We start from the raw sequence: 11,078 nt of genomic DNA, 5'->3' as shown, positions 1-11,078 counted from the left end.
TGACAAAAATTACAAATGAAAAAAATGAAATGAAAAATAAAAAAGATACATGTAAAACAAAAGTAGCAGTCTACCGCGGTTCAAGGAAGCAACTATAGGAGCAATGTTCATTTAACCCTGTGGGTGTCAAAGTGCCTAAAGTTTTTATCCAAAAAGTTTCACGCTGTAATAAAAGACGTGATCTGTCACCGCCTCGTTTGGGCATTGGAATATGATCAATTGCTTGTAGTTGTACAAGTAATGTAGGTCTCATGAATCTTAAATCTATGTCCCGTTCTCGGATGTACAAAACTGTCAGTGGGTATCATATATCGGCATGACAGACAGGATGGACATTTAAAGCATCCCAACTTTTTAGTTGCAGATAGCCAAGACGTCTCATGTTTTTCTTTCTTGTAAGCTTTAACGGGGTCAGTGTGGACAAGGAGATCTTTTGTTTTACATGTATCTTTTTTATTTTTCATTTAATTTTTTTCATTTGTAATTTTTGTCACTTTCTATATTGCCACGATGATACAATGTGTACATATATATACAACCTTTTGTAGCATATGAGTTCTAATCTGCTCACCCTATACTGTGTAACTTGAACCAATTCACCTGTGTGAGCTTGGTATACGTAGAGGTGGTGATGTCGTTGATTGGGCAGGGCTTCACAGTCTTTAAATTTTACTGCTCATTTTAAACTATACATTGATTAAGTAACACATCTTGATAAAGGTTGCAGAACACAACCGAAACGTCGATGTAAAACCGATTTAAATGCTTTTTGTATTCTAAATAAATCCTTTGGAGCAAAGATACGGTGTGTGTGCTACTCTCTGGTCCTATATATATATATATATATATATATATATATATATATATATATATATATATATATATATATATATATATATATATATATACATATATATATACATATATATATAATTCTTTTTTTTTTCATTTCTGACTTCTTTCCTCTAAATCAGTGCTGTCCAATTTATATGGTACAGAGGGCCGGAATTTTTCTAATCTACATGGTGGAGGGCCGATAAGGGAAGCCAGTGTTAGCCAATCCCTGTTTTTAGACCACACCCACTTTAAACCACACCCATGTTACCGCAAGACCATGTCTACATTAATAGTACACCAAAAAACAGATGGTTGGTGCTCACTGCAGGGATCAGGGCCGGAACTAGGGGTAGGCAGAGTAGGCGGCTGTCTAGGACGCCATCATTGAGAGGCGCACTTTTTTTTTCTTTTTTTTCAAGCGTTTATTTAACAATTTGTTACAGTAATCATGGTCACTCAGTCAGATGGAATCCCCCTCCTTCACCTTCTCCCTCTGCAGCGCGACGTGCATATAGGCGTCAATGACGTCACTGATGCAGTTGGGTTACAGAGAGAGGCAGAGAGCTGATGGCCTGCTTGGTGTACTTGTGCTTGCTGCTCTCAGGCTTGCACAGTTGCACTGAACTGAAGACATTCTTTCTATTACTGTGAAAGTGTGAAGCTTCCTGCTGGCACAAACACTCCCCTTTGTGTGATGTCACTTCTGCCAGTGCAGAGGAAGTGACTTTTTTTCCTGAAAATTTAATTTAGCATATAGGCATCCAAGAGAAGTCTCCTGAAGCTGCTGCCCAAGGCACAGGCCCTCAAGTGCCTATATGGTAGTGGGAATATGCAAACTGTGATCGGGTGAGATTGGTGGTGGTAGTGGTTCTGGTCAGTTGGGCTTTGAACTAGTTTTGTTCTGTAAACAGTACTTTAATTTCCTTGTAAAAGCAAGTGACTCATATTCCCTGCAAAAACAAGCATGGGATCTCCGTAGCAGATACCTTTTATATCTAGTCTCACTACAACTGGTGAAGTAACTAGATCAGCCAGGAACCAGGCAGATTGACTCCATACTGATCAGATTTGCTGACCTATGTGGCAGAAATAATGCAGTTTGAAATAATTATATATGAATGTTTGCTGGTGCTTAAGTAAAATACAAAGCAAGTGATTAAAAGACAGGCTACTAACAATCTGAACAGAGAATATATATTTAATAAGCTCTCCGGAGCCCTCACGTACTACTTATTTTAGTGAGTGATAATTGTTGGAATAAATAAACTGAATATCTCAGAATTTGTTAATTTAATCACAGAAATTTCCAGCCAAATATGTTTAATTTTTAGAGACTGTGCTGGCAATATCACTCTTAATAGCCTCACCTACAGTGATTTACTCCTTTCCAGATCAGAACTATAAATTAGGGAATATGCATACTGTATGTGTATTATGTGTGGGGCTCATACATAAAAAGATATTGTTCATTTGCATCTCGCTTGTCCAAACACATCATTTCTGAGATCAGATCAGCTTGATTTTAACAAAAGCATTAATAGGTTGTGTTATGATGCTAAATCTAGAACAGAAACAAATCAGTGTTAGCACAGACATTATACTAGCTAGGAACATTTTTTATATTTTGCAAAATATAACATTTACAGAACAGCTAACATTTCTATAAAAATACAAATGTCCAACAAATGTAATAAATAGTGATGAGCATTTTGCTTCATGTATATGTTCTCAAACAGCTGAAATTTTTTGTGAAGCTACAATATTTTTTCTGAAATGCATTGGAGTCAATAGGAAGGCAAAATAATATTTAATTGAAGGTGTTTTTAGCTGTGCAAGATAGCAGATACACTGCCCTACCTTGCTAGAGAAGCAAGTAGCATTGGTTTAGGAATAATATTCATTAAGCTTGATCATTGTGTCAGCAGAGGAGAACAAACTGAATTATGCTGTCCAGCTCACCTGTTATTGTCTGGGAAATCAGTGACAACATACCCACTTTTGGCCTATCGCTTTGTCACAAAAGATCTACAGCTAATAAATGCACACAAAAAAATTGAACCACCAGCAAAAAAAATCTTAATTCCTGATATGGACCCCACATTCATATTCTGATCAATACAGCAGTCCCTATTACCCTCATTTAGATTTACACATTTGTTCATTCGTGACATGAACATGTACAGTACAGTTGTACAATATGTACAATACAGTTGTATATAAGCTAGACACAGAGAGATGAGTTACTGATTACTTTGTGCAAATACATAAGATAATAATACAATAAGGTTTGCAGAGACTCATTCATCATAAGATGTTTATGAAGGACACAAGGTCCACTCTTAAAAGAAAGTAGGTTTCACCATTGTAGGTTTAATCATATAAAGGGTACTACTGCAAGAACAGTTAAGATGGAAAGGCTTTGTCTTAAAAAGGTTGTATCACCAGCACCATTGTCTAGTAACAATCACTGTTTTGATGCAAACAAGAATATATCAGCTTTTTATATCTGCTATTAACACAAAGCTGATGTAGGATGACATTTTTTTCTTTACCTTCCTCTGAAAAAACTAAAAAGAAATGATGAAAGAAAACACTTTAGAACTTCAAACTAATGTGCAACCCATCCTTGGCACATACACAACTGAGCTGATGAAATGTTTTGGCGTACTGCAGTTATAGGTATGTGTTAACACTCCTGTATCAATTATTCAGTCATAGTTCCAATATTATTTAGGATATCATTGCCCTTTAGACTGAGCTTTTGAACTATCTGGGACCGCCCTGGGCTGTCATAGGATGGTCAGCTTAATAGTTTGTATATCACTTACATAGATGTGTTTTATTGTTGTGGGTAAATAATGTATGGCATTAAGCCTTCTGGTATATATCCTGTAGTTGTGGGCATGGTGTGCCAAATGAAAATGCCCATGCCTCTGTGGCATATGATATTTAAATATATTACTTGGTTGTGTTTTACCCTAACTTCTGTATATGTCAGTGGTTAACTACTGGCTCTCCCCTTCTATCTCCTCCAAATAGCAAGTCAAGACCCACTAAATGACCCTCAAGGTCATTTGTGAGAGCAGTCTCTTTGTTTGGTGATAAAGGAAGAACATGCTTCAAGGTGTTCCCTTCCTATCAGATGTAGGAATTAAATGTTTGGACCTAAAAGCCAAGTGAATTTCTCAGATTTACTCTTTGATGCCTCCTAATTAAGACCAAGTGCAAGCCATTTATACCTCTTTTGTAAGTGTATTTATATATATATATATAGTTAGTCAGCCAATAATGTAATGTATAAAGGCTGGATGTCTAACATAAAAGAACAGAACACTACTTCCTGTTTTCAGCTCTCTAACTGTGAGTAAGTCAGCGACTTGAAGGGGGGTCACATGGGACATAACTGTTCAGTGAGTTTGCAATTGATCCGTAGCATGCAGCTCAGATTCAAAAGCAAACAGTTATGACCCATGTGCCCCCCCCCCTCAAGTCACTGATTGGTTACTGCCTGATAACCAATCAGTGGAAACCAAGAGAGCAGCAATGCAGGAAGTAGTGTTCTGCCTATTATGTTAGACATCTCCTCACTTCAGCCTTTATACATTACATTTTTGGCTAACTAACTATGTTAAAAACATTTTTTTATTTTGCACAGCCTATCTATTTACCTGGTTTTTATTTTTATACTGAACAATTCCTTTAAAGGTCAGTTACATCATAAAACAAATGTTATTTGCTAAATTCTTGTGCTTAATTTAATGCACCATTAGTGATCTTGTGCTGATAAGAAAACTTCGACCACCTACTTCGCCACCTAAAACCTACGGAGCATTAATGTTATGGGGAAGGTCCCCATAGGCTTTCCTAGCTTTTTTGATCGAAGGAAAATCGTTCGATCGATGGATTAAAATCCTTAGAATTGTTCGATTCGAAGGATTTAATCGATTTTTCCTTCTAACGTATGAACGAAGGAAATGCGGTAAATCCTACGACTTCGATATTCAAAGTCGAAGGATTTTACTTTGACGATTGAATATCGAGGGTTAATTAACCCTCGATATTCGACACATAGTAAATGTGCCCCCTAGTATTTGTACCTGGATAGAGAACTGGCTATAAAAGAGTGGTGGTAAATAGAACATATTCTAATTGGACCAGTGTTGTTAGTGGAGTACCACAGGGCTCTGTACTTGGTTTATTAATGACCTGGAGGTGGGCATTGAAAGTACTGTTTCTATTTTTGCAGATGATACTAAATTGTGCAAAACTATAAGTTCCATGCAGGATGCTGCCACTTTGCAGAGTGATTTGACTAGATTGGAAAACTGGGCAGCAAACTGGAAAATGAGGTTCATTGTTGATAAATGCAAGGTTATGCACTTTGGCAAAAATAATATAAATGCAAGTTATACACTAAATGACAGTGTGTTGGGAGTTTCCTTAACTGAGAAGGATCTAGGGTTTTTTTGTAGATAACAAGTTGTCTAATTCTGGGCAGTGTCATTCTGTGGCTACTAAAGTAAATTAAGTTCTGTTTTGCATTAAAAGAGCATAAACTCAAAGGATGAAAACATAATTATGCTTCTTTATAGGTCCCTGGTAAGGCCTCACCTGGAGTATGCAGTGCAGTTTTGGACTCCAGTCCTTAAGAGGGATATAAATGAGCTGGAGAGAGTGAAGAGATGTGCAACTAAACTGGTTAGAGGGATGGAAGAGTTAAATTATGAGCGTAGAGTGTCAATGTTGGGTTTGTTTTCTCTGGAAAAATGATGTTTGCGAGGGGACATGATTAAACTTTACAAGTACATTAGAGGGAATAATAGACAAATACAAGGGGACCTTTTTTTTACTCATAAAGATGATCATCAGACCAGAAGCCCCTTCAGACTAGAGAGAGACAAAAACTTTCATTTGAAGCAACGTAGGTGGTTCTTCACAGTGAGGACAGTGAGGTTGTGGAATGCACTGCCGGGTGATGTTGTGATGGCTGATTCTGTTAATGCCTTTAAGAGGTTTGGATGATTTCATAGACAAGCATAAAAGTCAAGGCTTTTGTGATACTAAAATTTATATTTAGTATAGATATGGGTACATATAGTTTATGTGAGTGTATGGAGGGTTGATGTGAGTGTGTGTATGTATGGAGGCTGGGTTTCATTTGGAGAGGTTGAACTTGATGGACTTTCAGCTCGATTTTACTATCTCTCTCTCTCTATCTCCATATATCCCTTTCTCTCTTACTTTCTATCTTTATGAGAATAGATGTATAAATGTATTTATATATGCATGAACACAGTAAAACAATTCTGAGAAATGTTAAATGAGCATATAGTTGATCTTTCTTGTTTTCCATCAATATGTGCCTGTTAAGTCAAATACATTTCAGAGATCACATTTTAAACTCGGTATTCAATTGGAAAGGAAAAGATCTGTTTCTTAAATATCTCTACAGTTTGGTCATAAAAATTCATTTTATTGTGAACAGGAATTATTGCTGCAAAGAGCCTGCTGTTCTTTATAGGTGAGAATCTTTTTACCCTGGAAAGACTTGATCTGTATGAATGGTCAAGTAAAAGGAGAGCATCCATTGTCTATTTCCCACAATGTTATTTAATAAGTGAACCCAGATGTTTTTTGCTTGACGGACACTATAATTGCTGCATAGCATGATTTCATTCCATGGCAGGAAAATAAAAGTCTATTCAAGATTTAACAGACACCAGGGCATTTTTCATTGTATAAGGTCACAAGTCAGATGATTATAGCTCAAGCTGTTGGAAAAAATAGTTTGTTCATAGTGACACTCGGTGATCAGATCAACTCATTCAACTCAGATAACTCAATTCATTTTATTAGTATTAAATGATACTTGTGTAAACTCATTACAACCTTCTTGCAGCTATTTAAAGAACATAGAGTGCAATTACAAGTAATCATTACTGTTGTACTCTGTAACAATATACTCCCCATTGTTCTTGTGTACATTATACACCAAACATATGTACAGTAGGTGATCAGACAGCCTGGTTTTTGGAAGGGCTGTCCGGGTGAAAACTGCCTGTCCGAATTTCCAAATTAGGTAATCACTGGTCCACTCCTTGCGTCATCCATCCCACCCCTGGCGTCATCCACCCACTGCCCATTTTTCCCCATCTGAAAAGGTGGTTACCCTTAAAGATGCCTGTAATCTCCAGTGTGAATGCCTCTGAGAGCACCCTGGTGAGTGAGTGAGGATATTGACAAAGGCTACAAGTTTGGGCCCCCAGTGTAAGGAAAGGTCTTGGTGCACCTGCTACATGGGAGCGACTACTAAGTCATACCTCCCAACATTTGAAAAATGTAAAGAGGGACAAAAACATCAGATGCAAAATTTTATGACCACATCCATTTTATGTCAATACCCCCAATTACCATGTCCATTTTACAAAATTTGGCAGATTGGCAGATTATGAAAGTTTGAACACATTTGTAAGAGTTTTAGGGCAATGTTTTAGGTGTTATAACAGTTTTGCTTATGAAGCTGAAATTGCCCTTTAAGCTGTGAGTCTCAGTTTCCCCAAGAGACCTGCTTATCTTATAGTTAAGATTACACGTTAGTTACAATTGTTTCTTTGCTTTTCTTAAATTGTTACAAATGTATTGAAGAGCAGTGACTCGGTGTTCTGGGCTCTTATTTTAATTAAGTTTCAGAAATGTTGTATCTTTTTCTGGCGTCAGTGCAGGAGATCAAAGAGAAACTCTGGACTTTTCAAAGTCTGGGATTGCAGGCTGAGCTGTCAAAATCAGGACTGTACCGCACAAATTGGGAGGTATGCTAAGTGTTCAAATGGAGGGGGACTTTGGTAAAATGAAGCACTACTGTACCTGGAGTATAATAGCTCTTGGGGAAGTGACATTGAAGTGAATTGTGTGGTCATTAATCCCTTCTGGTGTGAGTGGGACTGTGATAATAAAAGGACTGTATTAGAGAGATACCTAATAGTGAGATAGCTAGGTCCCCACATGTCCCCGATGCAGGAGTGCATTGTGTATTTATGTGCCCAATTTATTTTTCTTCAGTTTTATACAACGTTATACTTGTTTACTGCAAACTTCTGAGTTTATTGTTCCTGGTGGAAATCCGCTGAGGTGTAATTCCTCAGTGCCCATTAGTTGGAGTCACTGTGCTAAAAACCCAGTTCCCAGTTTATTTCATGCAAAGAGGCTCATGACACCTGCGCCACATCTGATCGATATAGTAACTGCGACAAAGTAATTGAGTGAACCAACAAAGGGTTACACACTGTCTTATCCTGTCCCTGCACTATGCTGTCCTGTCTTGCAGGAGTTGCATATTTTTGCACTTGCACATTTTGTCTGTTGTCCGGTACATCTATGTTGTGTGTAGCACCATGGTCCTAGAGGAATGTTGTTTCGTTTCACTGTGTACTGTACAAACATATAAGGATGAAATGACAATAAACTCACTCACTCACTCACATATATACACATAAATGTACATACCCTGTATATATGTACAATACAATACTTTAATAATCACCTTATACATAATTCAATGGTAAGTGTTATTTAAAACCATATCAGCAAATATCCCAGTATGACATTATTATGCAAATCACAGCCAAAGGCCTCTGGCAATCACACATACACATATGTATCACACTAGACATTAAGCCCGTTAAATTAACGGGTGCTAGAACATATGTAGTCAAACATTTATAAAAACAGAATTGTTCTAGTCTAAAAAAAAATTGGCCGAGGACGGTCCGTAGATCACATGCGCAGTAACGCAATCCCATGGACACAGGGACTGGACGCAGAGACACTTCAACTTTATTCGCCAGAGACGGTCCGTGGGGCACATGCGCAGTAGCGCAATCCCATGGACACAGGGACTGGACGCAGAGACACTTCAACTTTATTATATAGGATAACTTATTTATAATAACCATTGAACTTCTTTGTTTACTCTTCAAATTGTTGTTATTCTGTTGATATTGTCTGGCAACATGGATGTGTATTGAAAACCACTAGATTTCAGTTCCTAATTTTTTTTTCCTCATAATATTCTGTATTATGTAAATATTCATCTTCACTTTTCTGCAATTTTAATAATTAAAAGTATATGTTCTTTGGGCAAAAGGGACAGCTGTGTCTACAAAGGGATCCTTCCATAAAATATGATCAGTATGCTCTTGAGAAAAATCTTATTGTCTTCAGGAATAAATAAAGCTTTCTTCATATGACTTCATTAATACTGTATATAGCTACATTACAGGTATATTCAATGGTAAGTTATAAATATAAGAACAAGATATATTAGACCAAATAAGTGATGCCAAGAGTATGAATGAATGATTTACTAAGAGTAAATATAATGTATGGCCAACGGAAAATAAGACTGAACTTTTACAAATGGATTTCCTACCAAGCCAGTACTGTATATGCTACCAGAATTCACAAAAATCCAATCAATCCACAGGCTGAACAATTACTGCAGCTCTAGGTTCAATATTGCAACCAACTCTCTAATTTGTGAATTGTTAATTGCAGGGTTATGTAATATTTTTGTTTGCATATCTTAAAGGCAAAATAGAAAATTTGCAATTAGTTGATAAAATCAATAAGGAACTACTAGATGATCATAGTGTGTATTCCCTTTTTCAGATGTTACTATCTTATATACCACCATGCCTCATGCAAAAGGTCTCAGCAGAGAGTTTCACAATCCCCTCTAAGCAAGAAGGTAACAAGCAGGCTAACAATGCCTGAAAGCAAAACAAAACTAATGGACTGTAAATAGGTAGGAGTAGGTAAGGTAATAATACTGGATCTGTAAACCAAACAACAAGGCAAAGTCCAGACAAGGGAACCAATGGGTCAAGGCAGGTAGAGTGTTAGAACAAGAGCAGAGTCCAGCAAAAGGGACCCAGCATCAGGCATGTATATAAAATGGCATGTAACAGGAAACTGTAATCTGGCAAGGACAGGAAGAGTGTTGGACTGTGATATCAAATGCCCACCATAGACCCTTATACCATTGACACGCTCTCCACACTGTTTTATCCCCACACCTCACCAAACCACTTTATTCTCCCAATCCGTTCTCTTCACATAAATATAATCTCTCCATCCCTTTTCCACTTTTTTTTTGTTTTAATGCAGAAAATGGGAATGTCCATGGTATAGACATATAAAGCAAAAATTGATAGGTGAGTAGGAGGGACCACAGACACACTGGTGTAACGGACTGACAGAGAAAGGCATCAAAAGTAGGTTAACCTGCAACATTAGCTACTGTATATTTGTCACAAAATATGTTTTGGGCCCCAAAGTGCCTTTTTTTGCCAGTGACAAAGAGCACGTGAATTATTTAAAGGCAACTGAAACATGGAGGTCTCTTACAAAAAGATGCACCTGCTAGATAATGCATTGCAGCTGATCCAGAATTACCAAAAACTGCTTTATTAGGTTTTCTACATCTGAAAGCCTGGTGCATGTAGCCTGTCTTTGTAGTGCAACAGTAAGGCCAGAGACCTCAAGAATACATGGTTCTGGGTTCAAGCCCAAAGTAAGACACTGCCAGATAAAGGCAAATCAGTTTGCTGAAAGCTTCCTTAATAAATGTTTCTATATATAACTAGCCATTAAAAGGTATGACATTGAGGGGCCTATTTATCAATCTGTGTAAAAATCAGCAATCAAGTACTCCACACATCATGGAATTGAAGGTATTGCCATGTAAATCAGGTGTATATCAAGATTTTTTTTCAATTGACTTGAATAGGTTAACCCTTGGCAATCTATTTCAACATTAAACAAAGGAGGCACTTCTAATGTAATTCCAAGAAAGTGCTGCGCCATTCAACATTTTCAAAAAGGACTGTGGAAACTGATAGGGGACATCTGCTTTTATAAGAAAATGGGGTCTAAAATAACGTTCCTTGTAATTGGCTGGCTTACTTTGAATCAAAGTTACTCATATAGGAAACACATTTTAATTAAGTGTTTTGTTTCCTGATATAATTTCCAGGAAACTATTTTCAATGGGGCAGATTTATCAAGGGTCAAATTTCGAAGTGATAAATATTTCGAAATTCGACCCTCGAATTGAAATACTTCGACTTCGAATATCGAAATTAAAGTATTTTTAACACAAATGCTTTATTGTCACATCCACAAAAGCATCACATACAGCATATGTAAAATAAATGTGGAATGGCACATACAACGACCAGCAT

Source organism: Xenopus laevis, chromosome 1S, assembly GCF_017654675.1.
Source record: "Xenopus laevis strain J_2021 chromosome 1S, Xenopus_laevis_v10.1, whole genome shotgun sequence".
Lineage (NCBI taxonomy): Eukaryota > Metazoa > Chordata > Amphibia > Anura > Pipidae > Xenopus > Xenopus laevis.
This window is presented reverse-complemented; position numbering follows the sequence as displayed.